This window comes from Sprattus sprattus, assembly GCF_963457725.1.
Source record: "Sprattus sprattus genome assembly, chromosome: 4".
NCBI lineage: Eukaryota > Metazoa > Chordata > Actinopteri > Clupeiformes > Clupeidae > Sprattus > Sprattus sprattus.
The window spans coordinates 42214080-42228394 of NC_137923.1; positions in this window are offsets into that span (position 1 = coordinate 42214080).

The window sequence follows — 14315 nt, forward strand, 5'->3', positions numbered from 1 at the left end:
TGGCAGACACATTCTCACAGTTTTCTGCATAGTTTAGTCAACACGTTGGACACAAAGGCTTTCCTCTTCATGCAAAGTGTATGCTATTACAGATATGCTATGACTTTCCCTTACAGACACACACACACACACACACACACACACACACACACACACACACACACACACACACACACACACACACACAAACACACACACATACGCACACACACACACACACACACACACACACACACACACACACACACACACACACACATACACAGTCATACACACAACTATACCAGGATAGGTATAAAAGGTCCTCTATCCCTTATCATGATTTCATGTTGGGATTAATTTGGTATTTGTTTTTTTTATAATCCGACTTGTGTCGTCAAAGTCAATTTGAGAAATGTGCTTGTTTGTGGTTTTGAATGTGTGTGTGTTTGTGCGTGCTTGTGTGTGTGTGTGTGTGTGTGTGTGTGTGTGTGTGTGTGTGTGTGTGTGTGTGTGTGTGTTTGTGTGTGCCCAGTCAGCAAACCAACAACCTCAAATACATGTCAAAACCATTAGAAAGTTGTATTTTCAAGTGTGATGTTTTCAAGTCAGTTCCTCTCCGGACAGGAAGCACTCTCTCTTGTGCTTTGGTTCTTTCTCCAGTCTGATCCCTCATTCACCGAGGCAGTGGAAAGGGCCAGGTTTCCTGTTCACCTCCCTCCCACCCTCTCCCAAACACAAAACTAAAGATGTTAGCTCAAGCTTTTTTTGGGGCCTTGTTTGAACTTTGAGCAGTAAAGTGTTTCCCCAGACCTTGAGACCCCCTGTTGCGCAGACTAAAAACAACATTTGTCTTTTTTTTAAACAACCTAAAGGACAAAGCCAAGGCCAATAAAAAGGCTCTAGAATGTTTTGTTGTGCATGTCACTGAGTGACCAGTTCAATTGATCACATTTCCTAATTCTGAACTTGTGATCCAGAACACATATTTGAAGGTCATGAGGTCAAAGCGAGTTCAATAAGTACACCTATAAGTGTTTGCAGGTACATCAGTCAAATGTTGACATGCTCTATAGGAAGAATTTGAGCATGCGACGTGAGCACAACCCACTTATTCTTCACCCATAGCCATTTCGATGTACATTGGAGCTCTTTGAGTGTCTGGCATGCTGTTGCACATTTTCAAAGGGTGCCGGTTTCCTCAAACACGTCAAAGCCAAAACCCTCTCAGATGCTTCAGATAGTGGCAGACCCGGGCTTGACCCTCCGTGCTGTGACTTTGCAGCCACAGGTCAGACGGTCACAGAGGCCACGCTAACTTTAGCCCCTCGGCCCGCTGACAGACAGGGGAGCAGGCAGGAGGGTCACCCAGAAAGAGGGTTGTAGGTGGCCTACCAGTCAGGCCTTAGGACAAAAGTCACATGCTGGGGGGGTAAGGAGGGGGAGTTAGAGAGAGGGGGTCTGGATCTAAAGTTGTCAGTGAAAGTACAATAGAAAGCAGCCATTGCGCTGAAAGCACCTGTTTCCATTCATTAGCTCTCCTGCGGTAGCACGTTCGGCTAAGACCTGAAATGAACTTGCATGGTGCTAAATGCATGACATTTGTAAATGTGCACAGCAGGTCAGTTGGGCTACTGTTTTACTCATCTGTGACTTTACTGTCTCCTTAAGGAAGTCTGTTGTCAATTAATTTAAACATGAACCTTTAATAAAGTATATAAAAGCTAAGAATTATACCACGAAACCACAAAAAGTACTCAACCTTTTATTTGCCAAAGTACATTTCCATAACACAAACATACACACAGACAGGGGAATGTAGTAGTAAGTTAAATCTATGATGGTTTCAGTGAGTGTCAAGGGGGGGGGGGGGGGGGGGGGACGGCAGACAAAATTTTGAAATGTGGGCTCATAGGGAAGTTTTAAATCTTTGACAAAACATGTTCCTGCCCTCTTTGCACCATCCAGACGTTTCCCCTCATCAAAATCTCTATAGAATTGTGTCTGTTTAAGTCCACAGTGCTTTTGCAGAGCTGGAGCAGACCACAGCCTTTTCATGTGACCCTTGCTTCTCTTTTCTTCCCTCCAACCAGAGGAAGTCTGGAGAAGCCATTGAAGGCCTTGAGGAGAGGTACACCAGTGCCCCAAGACAAGTGTTCGCTTCCATTGCATGTTAGCAGCAAAAAAAAAGCTTGCATGGTCTTTTGTTTTTGTTGTTCGAGTTCTTTTCTGTTCCTTCTTCTCATTATTGAAATGGTGCGTATTGCCCCCACCCTGCCTCAAAAAGCAGCCCCAATATTTTTGCCAGTGTAACACCTCAAGAAAAAAGGACTATGTAACTAATGTATTCGAGTGGTACCAACCCCTAGGTTGACAACATCAGTGTTATGACATTACATGAGGTAATATGATGTGAGTCAGTGCTTCTACTGCATTAGTTTTGTCGGGCCTGTGACTCATTTTGTATGACAACACAGATGGTTTGCAGTGTGGAGGATAGTTACAGTTCTTTCCCTTCTTTGCCACTTTCAGCGTGCAACACTGATCTGTATCTGCAGCCATTGTTAATCACATTTGACACTATAATCGCGGCGTGTCTGTCTCTGGGAGTCTCTGCCCTGGATCGACCCCTTTGCGTCCGCCTAGAAGCGACTATAAGGGTGCGTATGGAGTTTTAAAAAAAGAAGGTTCTATGAGCAGCTGGTGTTTACGTCCTTATCAGCTCAGAGGTGTGAGCTTTAAAGAAGGACTTTTCCTCCTCTTCTGTGCCAGAGGGATCACCTGGGCTCTAAACCCTTCCCTTCCCTTCCCTTCACCTCAACCCTGTCAAAATTTCTCTGCAGGGATTAGTGCACGGCAGCAGGGACAACGTTCCGCACCATCTTCTTGCTGGCTTTCCCTGGCCCGTCCAGGGGAGCGGGTGTCCTGCGGGACGCCTTCTTGGGCACACGTGTGGGCTCGCTTAGGGCCCTCTCGACCCGCTGGCCACCGTCCAGGGCCAGGTGCTGGAGTTTGGTCTCCTCCTCCTCCCCTTTCTCCACCTGCGGGGATAATCCTGACGCTGACGCAGCTGTGGCTGGGGCTGGAGCTGATCGGCCCTGATCCTCCTCGAGCCGTGGGATCCGACGCAAGCGGGGCCTGGCACGACCCTGGGCGCACTCAGCCAGGCTGCCACACTCTAAGGAGGAGGGGGATGAGCACTTGGTAATTGGCACTTGGGTGCCCTGGAGAGGATTCAGGGGCAGGCGAGACGGGGAGATGGACAGGGAGAGAGGGCCGGGTTTTTTCCCAGATCGAACAGGGGGAGGGGTGGAGCTGGGGAAGGTCTCCAGGTCTCCCCCGAGTGACTTGTGGCGGGGGCGCTCTGCCTGAGGGACAGGGAGCAGCAGGGTCTTGGCCCCTAGCGCTGGCTGCTGCTGCTGGTTAGGGGGTGCTGCTGTGGGGAACTCCACAATGGGCTGCATTCGGCACAGCGGGGGCCTCTCAGGGGACCTGGACGGACTGGCCTCCCGCACCGGGCACCCCTTCACCTTCCTGGGGCTGGCCTCAGCTCCTCTGAGGCCCTCCAGCTTCCTCACACCCACCTTGGGCTCCGGTGGAGGGGGGACTGCCGTCCCTGCTCCTGCTACTCCTCCACCCCGGACCTTCGCTGGCTTCTGGGTGTCCTTCGGCTCCGGGGCCAAAGGGGCCAGCTTCAGAGGCCGCCTGGGGGCCGGGAGGTTCTCCGGTAGTGGCTGGGCCTGGGGGTCAGGCTGCAGAGGCTCCTGGGGGGCTTGGGAGGCGGCAGGCCGACAAGCGGCCTCCTCCTGGCAGGCAGCGCTGGACAGATGGAGGGCAGGTGTCTTGCGGTGACGGCTGCTTTTAGCCACCGGCTGCAGGCTTGGCCCATTACGCTGCATCATGGCATTCCGGCCAGCCGAGGTCAACGGCTCATCTGGCCTCGTGGGTATCTAGGAGGCAACAGATGACACATACACAGGCACATACACACACACACACACACACACTCACGCACACATTCACACATACATGCCCATAATCACAAAGAGACATAGACAAATGCACATTCAGACACACAATCACACAAAGACACAGACACACACACAACTGTTATTCATGAAATCCTCAAAATCAGACACACACAAAATCACAAACACTTCTATACACACTAAAATCGGTCGCCAATAAACGTCAGTTTTACAAATCCACAGCACATATCATATCTATGTTCAGAGTATATACACCTTAAAGTGTAAATTCATTCCCAGCTCTGAGCCTTTCTCCACCCATTGCATAATGCGAAAAATGCTAAAAAAGTGGGGTGGGGTGGGGTGGGGTGGGGTGTGAACTCCTGTGAATGATGAGTCTCAATCAGCAAATGAAAATGAGACACACTCACGGGCGAGGGCTGGGGGAGGTGGGCTGCTCATTTCATGACATGGATATGTATGAAATGGTCGTAGATATGCCAGCATCGCTAAGGATGATTTTAAACATGGCGTGTTAATCCATTTTCAACCCGTAAGATGCAGAGTTTTATAAAAAATGGAAATGTTGTCAGTTTTAACACGAGCATGCGATGTCCGTCACAGTTCAGTCATATCATTTAGTTTACAGCTAAAAGAACACACCCCATTTAAGAGTGCACTCAGAGAGTGGGAGAGAGAGAGAGAATGTCAGAAGAGATGTATCTGTCAACATGCTGGGTATGCCACCTTCAGTCTAAACACAGATACATTTTTCCAAATATCCGGGACAGGGACTTCAGGTGACATAACATGTTTACTTAATATTGACTAATAGGAAATAACTAAAACAATAGGACTCAAAATAAAAATGCCATCTTTCCACCACACATTTGTCAAAGCAGCCACTATCTGACCAGCTAACCAGGAGCTGAGAGGATAATGCAAAAGATTGATGTTCTAAATATTGATCTTCTGTTCTTAATGACTTCACAATCACAATCTGGTTCTCCCTCCACCTTCACTTTCTGGATTGGTCCTAAACATGTTATCCATCAATAGCGGCAACAAATAAAGCAACTAAAAAACTAAACATCAAAACAAGGCTTTAATGTTTTTACTACTTTAGACTACCTCTCCCAGGTTCATCCGGACTGAGTGCATAGTCATGATTAACATGATTATCAGCAATAATCCCGAGAAATCCTTCAGCAAAATATGTTCTGCATCATTAAATGACCTTTGTAGGAGGCATTTAGGTTTGACTTGGCATTGGTCACATTTTCTTTCCTGCACAATGATATGCCCCTGCAACTGTCAAACATTAGTTCTTTAAAACTAAATCCTCATATAGACACTTGAACCATCCACACAGTTTGTACAATCTAACATGAAAACAATACTCACAACAGTAGCAAGCATCTCAGCCTTTTGATGTTTCTGTCGCATCATGTTCCTGAACTGTGTTCCACAGGCTTTTATATGTCTGCTGTTTGTGTTGTTCTTGGCACCTGAGGCAGTTGTGTTGCTGATGATGATAGGGCATTTGGACGTGATGACAGTGCAGAAGGAGCGGCTCTGAGCCTCACTGTAAGATCATTACAGGAGGATTAGGGTCAGCCAGCTACCAGGTGATCTCCTTTGACTTCAAACTGAACTTACCGTGCCTCAGAGACATCTGGTGTATTCTTAAAGACATCTGAAGCTCCATCAGAAGGTGTAATTAAGGAAGTTGATGAGATTTTAAAAAGTTGTTTTTGTTTTTGTTGTGGAAATGTACCATGTTGTTTTACAGTACGACCACTAGGTGGCGCCTAAAGGTCGTTGTGGGCACGACAGGATAGTCACTCGTGTGTAACCAAGCATAACACATTGTTAGTTTCTCAAGGAATTATTTTCTCTCTGAATGTAATTTAAATGTACTGTTCATTGTCGCAGAAAATAATGCATTGGGTGCGTTCCTGTTGTTTGAATCTCTTATAAAATTGCGTGTGATAAGCTGAGGCAACACATCCAACTAACTTTACACTTGACAGTGAAGACTTTAGCCTGCCACTTTATTGACATTCAAGCCACAAAACAAACTGGGTATATTGAACGGAATTCATGTGAATATAGATTCTTTAGTGTAGATAGATTGAAGCGCGGCAGTGTTACGCTTGGAGGGGTCGCTGATGGGGCACTGAGATGGTAAACAGCGGGAGGGGACCAGAAAATACGGTTTCAGAGGGCAAAATGCTAGAGTCGTGGACACTCCTCGCGTCCTGCATGCGTTACACGGTCGATCCCCTGCAAGCCTGGGTCAGTCCATTTAGGTTAAAACGGTCAACACTTTTTTCTCAGTGGTGTAGCACAGACGAAAGAGCTGTCAAATAAATGTTCCTTAGTCATTTAAGTGAATAGGTCAAGTAGTTAGACAAAAGCTACTGTCTTATGGGAACTTAATTTGTCTCATAAAAAAGACAGCCTATTGACACCCACAACAGTATATACTTCTGCCAGTTCTACTTGTATAATGATGAGCAGGTAGCAGGCTTTTCTTTGGCGATTGACACGTTTGTTGAAGGCGCGCATGCGCAGGACAAGAATTAATGACGGTGAGGAAGGATGCCAAGCCTATACATGTCTATGATGCCAAGGATCTCACATGCAAACAGCGCACGGGGCGAGGGTAGACTAAGACGCCAATGCTCAACTACACTGGGGCATCACACATAACGCACATGGCTAACGAAATACATACTGAAATTAACGCAGGCTAGAAAACACGTGTGCATTATCAAATGGAAGACTTAACACAATTTCTAACATTAATCACTCCCACTACCTGGCCTACACAGCATGACAGGCAAATACACAAACAGAAAAAAAAACAAGTTCCCCTGCAGGCTGCAATATTTACTGTTGCTGTAACCTAGGTTTCGCTCTTTTGTGAAAGTCCAAGTATTTTTTGGCTTCTGTTTCATGTGAACTTTTCTGACTCAGTCATGTCCTCATATGTTGCTCCTGCTAACTCAGTCTCAGTTGCGACAAAACGAATACTGCACTGGCACCAGCTGTCATTTAGGGAAGGCCTTTTCACAGCAAGGAGCCTTAATAATATTTGCTGCCGTTTTATTTTGCTCTGATTAAATTAAATCAGGGCCACAGCAGATGCCGTGTGGTGGCTTTCATTTCTATGTAAATGAAGTGTGATATGACCAGAGTCTTGAATGAGAGCTGCGGTTGTGGTGAGTTAAACAAACAGCAGGTTTCTGACATTCTTGAGATTCTGCTCAAGTTGCAAGGAATTAGGCTACCATGTTTCTTAAACCTTGAAAGCTTTATATAAATGTGTGAAAATATTCTAACGTGCAGGGTGTTGGTGAAGCTAACCATCTTTATGTTTATATGTATCGTACAGTATATCTTTGCCGTGTAGGCTACATTTATCCTGATCCCCGTTTTCCTGTCTCTACCTCTCTACCCAGCCGGCTCCAAGCAGATACTTCCCTGCTTATGAGTTGAGGCTCAAGGTTTTTTCCTGTTAGCAGAGTGTTCCCTTACCCATGTCACCATTGTGCTGGCTCCATGGGGTTCAGGCTGTGGGCTCTGTAAAGCGCATTGAGACAGTTTTCATTGTTTTGGCGTACATAAATAATAATTGAAAGCTTCGGCATGCTTTAGCAAACAGACTGCAAGTGACTCCCAGCATGCTGTGCAGTTTAGAGAGAGACAGTGTTCTGTTTGTGTGTAAATATTTCTTTTGTGTCCATGTGTTATGCTGTAATGCCTGTTTGTTAGCCCCTGTGTCAGGTAAGGGGTTATGTAAAGTCCGCCAGTCACTCTTGAAAATAATATCCAGACAGGATGAACAGGACCCTGACACACAGGCAACGCTGAATCTCTGTCCCGGTGACTGTGTAAGGAAGACAGGTGCCGGCATTGTCAGTGCAACAAGGACTGTGACTCAGTGACTCCGGTGGTGGCAATGACGACACCCTCCAGACTCTAGCAGTAGCAGCCAGTGACAATCCGTCAACCTCCAGCAACTTCGATGAGACCAGAGCCAGGATTCTATCCTCTCCTGGGTCCAGGCTTGGGTGGGAGCGGACTGGGTCCTGAGACCAAGGCCCTCTACTCCAGCCAGAAGGGGCTCCTGCATCAACGCCGCTGGCAGACTCCTGGGGGCCATTGCGACATCCTGCAGCTTCTGGCTCCAGAGCCCTCCAGCTGGTCCATGGCTCAGTGGGGGCAGGCCATTTCAGAGTCACTAAGACCTTTCACCGTCTCCGATCCCACTTCAATTGGCCATGTTCTCATGAGGATGTGGAGCTCCACGTCCACCGGTTTGAATCCTGCACAGGCCAGAAGTGTCCGACCAAGCACTCTCACGCTCTGCAGCAGTACCAGGTGGGGCCCCCTATGAGGTATGTGGGTGTGGACATCCTAGACCCATTTCCCACCACTAACCAAAGGGATTGCTACATCCCCGTGGCCATGGACCACTTCCCTAAGTGGCCCTTATGATGGGTGTAAGAGGTCCCCGCCTGGTCAGCTAAATGTTCTGCCCTTTCGGTGTACTTAAGGAGCTGCACAGTGACTGGGACAAAATTCCAAAGCTTGCGTCATCAGTGAGGTCTGGCGTCATCAGTGAGGTCTGACGTCTTCAGTGAGGTCCGGTGTCTTCAGTGAGGTATGGCATCTTCAGTGAGGTCTGACGGCAGCTGGCGTCTTCAGTGAGGTATGGCGTCTTCAGTGAGGTATGGCATCTTCAGTGAGGTCTGACGGCAGCTGGCGTCTTCAGTGAGGTATGGCGTCTTCAGTGAGGTCTGGCGTCTTCAGTGAGGTCTGGCGTCTTCAGTGAGGTCCGGTGTCTTCAGTGAGGTATGGCGTCTTCAGTGAGGTATGGCGTCTTCAGTGAGGTCTGACGTCTTCAGTGAGGTCCGGTGTCTTCAGTGAGGTATGGCGTCTTCAGTGAGGTATGGTGTCTTCAGTGAGGTCTGACGTCTTCAGTGAGGTCTGGCGTATTCAGTGAGGTCCGGTGTCTTCAGTGAGGTATGGCGTCTTCAGTGAGGTCTGACGTCTTCAGTGAGGTTTGACGTCTTCAGTGAGGTCTGACATCTTCAGTAAGGTATGGCATCTTCAGTGAGGTCTGGTGTCTTCAGTGAGGTATGGCATCTTCAGTGAGGTCTGACGGCAGCTGGATATAAAAAATACGCTCCTGCATCCACAGAGTGACGTGCTAGTGATGCCTTTCCCAAACATAGGAACCTGTTTTTATCGGGTCGCAATTTGGCAATTTGGAGTAACATGCATAACAACTAGCCTGACGATGTCATACTCATAATTCTAGTCAGAATATGAGTCTGATGCTGCTTCATTGAGCTGTGATTATGGGGCGTGTTTCAACGAACCAGGAATAAAAATGCTTCTTCACTCAATTGGATACCTAGAACCAATCAGAGCAACGTAGTATGACCATCTGATACATTAAAGTTTTGCCGAATCCCGTAGGAAGGACGGCAAAAACATATTTTTGATCGACAAATGCCTCAATCGCGTTTCTCTGTTCTTCTTTCAATGAATGTGCTCTCAATATCTTTGAGCATGCATGCTCTCGTTATACATATTAGCAGCGAGGCTAGCTAGCTACTATGTGTTTCAATGGATTTTTGGTCTAAGTGTTAGCAATAACCTAACAATAATGGTCTCTAGAGCTTCAGTTAAGACCTACAATACTCTCCAACATTCGTGTTGCACATACACAACTAACCGAGTCAATGTAGACATAAAAAAAGTCGTGTAGATAGCTTAAATCACATAAAATATGTCCCACTAACAGGCTCCCAAGACGCCGCCATCTTGGTACGATTTCGACTCCACCTTTAATTCAACTCAAGCGTTGGTTGGTCATATGTCCATCATCGTATAAAGCCCGCCCTGACAATTTGATTGGTCCGGCAGAATCCTGCCTTCTGATAATCTCTTCCCAACGGCACAGAGCCAGACCGAACTTCCCAACCTCAAATTTTGTGGGTGGGGTTCGGTCTGGTATCCAGGCTATATAATAACGCTATGATACCGGAATTCATTTTCCTAATTCCAATAGAAGAAGAGCGTTTCTCTTTGCTATTCTCTTTGGTCTGTTCAGATGATGTGGGTGGGGTTCTCTCTGTCTTCTCCAAAACCTGATTTTGGTAACATGGACTATGGCTTCTGTGATTCCTTCACTGTTGAGATTCCCTCATTGTTGTTGAAACGAAAATACAGGAAGAATGTATTATCTTGGTTTCTCCAAAATCATTTTAAAAGGAGAGGAGAGGCCTCAATGTGTTTTATGTGGGGAAGTTGCTTAGTAACAAAAGCCTGAAAAATGAACAAATTTGACAGACAGCATTCTCAGTATTGGGTCAAGTCCTGTGCAAAGAAGAGACTTTCAAGAGATGACGTAGTGAGAAACATTATACTTAATTTGACTATTGCTGTGACGTACTTTATATACTTGACCACACTCCACACTCCACTTACTACTACTGTGTCCTCATTTGTCAGTGCAAGTTCATGGTGTAAGTTCCTTACGTAAGGTGGTGAGAGACTAAACATTACATTCAGCAAATTTGATTATTGATTTGGATGTACTTTTATGATGAAATAAACATTTCATATACATTTTAAATCCATGGTTTGTTGTGTTCTTTATTGTTAATAAGTGTAGACGTAGGTTGTTTTTACAAGTTTTGGAACAGATTTGTGTTTTGAGTCTTGAGCTGAAAAATGTTGGCAACTAATGGACTATTGAAATTTAACTGCACTCTGGCCACCCAGTTTGCCATCTTGACCAGCCTTAAGCAGAAGGACTGGGACTTGCATCTGCAGTTCATGTTCCACAAAGTGCACCCCCCGCAGCCCTCATGTTGGACACGAGCAGGCCCGCCGACAGGGGGGGACAAACGGGTACGTTGTCCCGGGCCCTGGACTGGCCCTGGAATGGGGGGGGCCCATAACTGGACCCCCATGAAGTTGGGATTAATTATTGTATGTATACTTCAAAATGTGTTGATTTAGAGAAGAAAAGTGCTTTATTTGCATTCAATTAATGACTCCTAGATTGTTTGCCTTCATTGCCCTTGAAAAAACGGCCAATAACCCCCTATCACCCCTATGCCAAAATGGTTTGGTCTTTGGAGAAGAAAAAAGACGACATCATTCCATTAGTGGTTAGTGCGCGAGTCGATTCAACATGCACAAGTCAGGAGCCCTGAAAAAGAAAGAAAGGCGAAAAAGAGAGGAAGAAGCCGAAAGCCTGAGGGGATCTCTTTATAAATATTTCAGAAAAGACTCAGGTGATGCTGCAGGTAGCCTACCAGTAAAGGCAGCTGTGCAGCAGAGCCAGGTAAGACACGGCCAACTTAGTCCCGTCTCAAGGAACACAGGCACAGGCGGCGTGTCAAACATATTAGCGCAGCACCACATGAGCAAGTCACACGGAGATCAATATCAGACAGACAGGGGGCATTGAATAATTTGATAACCACAACGGCTTTATTACACTGTGTTTCATACGCCTATATCTAATTGAATCTTAGAATATGCACATTACCCCGCAAATAGGCCCAAGTCCAAATCAAATGTTTCAGGCAGGCACGCGCAGCGCACTCCAATCAGGCTGAATTGATTTGAGAATCATCCCGTCAGCTGAATTACAGCCAGTGTAACGCGGCTCATGGTTTAAAATAAGCCAGTGGCATGGCAACATGTGAAATTGCCATTTAGATAGAGTTGGATGTAACGAATGGGTTATAAACGTGACGTTTTGGGGTAGCCTGTAACTTTCTAAGTTTCTGATTGCCGTTAACTTGAAACTCGCCAGATGAATGGGCTCCGCCTTGTTCCCCAAACATTCTCTGGAAGTTCAGCGACATACACGCGGGTCTGGCGATAAATAAAAGTACCCTTGACATGATTCCCCTTGGTCAAGTGAAAAATGGTCGATGAAATGTGCAGTTAATGAGCTCTAAGTGAATACAATAGCGTGAGTTTTATTGTGGTATGATTCTGAAAGCCATAACTTCACTCAGTCCATATCCATAGCCTATCCAATTAAAGTTGTAAATAATCCTTTTGGTTTATCCGTAATAAATGGGCTTGTCATCCCGACGTCATGTGTTTGGGAGCTGCACAAGGGAATTCTGTGGTTGTGTTTCAGCGTTTAACAATTTTGGGAACAAAAAAAAAAAACTTAGATTTTTAGATTTTTTGGGGGGGGGGGGGGGGGGGGGGGGGGGCATTGAGAGAATTTTGTCCCGGGCCCAGCCAAACCTGTCAGCGGCCCTGGACACGAGCTCCAGAGTCCTGTGGATTTAGTGTTCGGGCCTCCCACCGAGCCAGAGGTGAGGGGTGGGCCTGGCTTGAACTCCTTCTACAACCTGTGTGAGCTGTGGGAGGTGCAGCTCTTGCTGTTGTTTGGGCTCGACAGAAGCAGGCTTTTGACATCCGCTGCCGTGGAGAAGACTTCACTATGGGTGCACAGATTTGGGTTTTCAGTCTTAAGCGCAAAAAGGGGGTTTCTCTTATGCGGACAAGCTAATGGGTCAGCCCATGTCCATGTACTGTTAACCATTGTGTATAGGGTGCGGCTTGTCAGACGGAACAGGACAGTGGTACTCCACCGAGACCGACTTGCACCCTACCGGCCCTTAGCTTGTCCGAACAGAGAATCAGAAACAGAGGCTTTGCCTCCTACACTCCTCAGCCACCGACAAAACAACTGGGGCTCAACGACAGCATCGGCTTCCCCATAACCTCAGACACTTTGTTTGGAACTCATGGGTTCTTGGGGACAACCAATGCACTGGGTGGGGGCTATGTACCATGCAGGGGGTTAGTGAGCTTCCACACAGTGTAGCTAAGAGACTATAAATGAATCCCAGCATGCTGTGCAGCTATGAACAAGCCAGAGTTCTGTTGATGTGTAAATGTTTAGAATGTTGCTCATGTCTCCCTGTTGTGTGTGACTGTTATCATTTCGTCCGTGTGTTATGCTGTATGCCTGTGTGTTAGTCCCTGCGTAAGTTAGCGTTATCTGAACACTGTCAATGTCTTTGTTATGTCAAAGCTAGACCTGCATCCCGATTCTCTCAGTGTGTCAGTGTTTCCTGTCTGTTTGCTTTTCAGAACATAAGGCTTGAAGCCAAACAACATGACACCTGCAATGGGTCTTCTTTGAGGAACCTACCCAAGCTACAGTGCTACAAGCGTGATCTACCCATATGTGTGAGTCAGTAAAAGACAATCCACCAGAACTATGGCTTCTGGATAGGAAAGCTGTGGTGTTATCTACTGAGCAGGGACGTCACAAGAAAATTAGTGATGGGGGGCTCACTAGGGGGGGGGGGGGGGGGTCTAATGGATAAACCTTGGCCTCAGAGTGTCGGTTCATCATTAATATCTAGAGTGACAAGTATTGCAGAACCAGCTGGTTAAACTTTCTCTTCTTGGCCAGGTTGGTACACAGTAGATCTCATTAAGATTTGTATTGATAGAATCTACTGACATTAGTGCTATCCATCAGCTTACACTAGGTGCTTTATTAGATAGCAATTTCACTTATTGAGTGCATATTTATGTTGTATTTATTCTATTTTCCGTATATCCAAGCAATGATTAAGAAACTGAAGGACTTTCGTCTGTTAAACTACAGCCAATGTCAAAGACACTTACTTCTGCCATAGCCTTGAAGAACAACAAAATGAGATCTCACTGGAAAAAGATATTGGCACATAGTTTTATTTTTAGGTAGGCATTTTTACTTCAAGTACCCAATTATAACCAAAGACTAAACTATAGCGATAAGAGTTCATACTGCTTGCATAGCGTGTTGCACTGTCAAATGGTAATTGCGCCTATCCTGTATTATTGGAAATGCAATGATGCAATCGCTGATAGCTTTTTGAACAACAATTATAACTGGTAGGCCTGGTGACACCCCTGCTAGCAACTGCATCTGGGTGTGTTTGTGTGTGTGTGTGTGTGTGTGTTTGTGTGTGTGTGTGTGCCACACCACACAAGCATCAACACATACACAGTTTTTCTACACAGACACACACACACGTCCACCCAGAGTGTCTCTCATACACATGGACACATCCTCCTCCTCCTCCTCCTCCTCCTCTTGCTCGTTGGCTGGGCAAACATGCTCATTTGGAGCTGGGGCTGAAATGACAGCTCTAATGGTCGTGCTGGAGGTTCGGGGCTCTTGGCTCCCCTACGCCACTGCTCTTATTGTGTCGGCCCGCGTGCTCGTCTGACGTCGCCGGATGACAGCGAAATTAGCAGGGAGCGCGGAGGGATAAATAGGGATTTGGTTGCCTCCCTCCCACTCGTGGATTG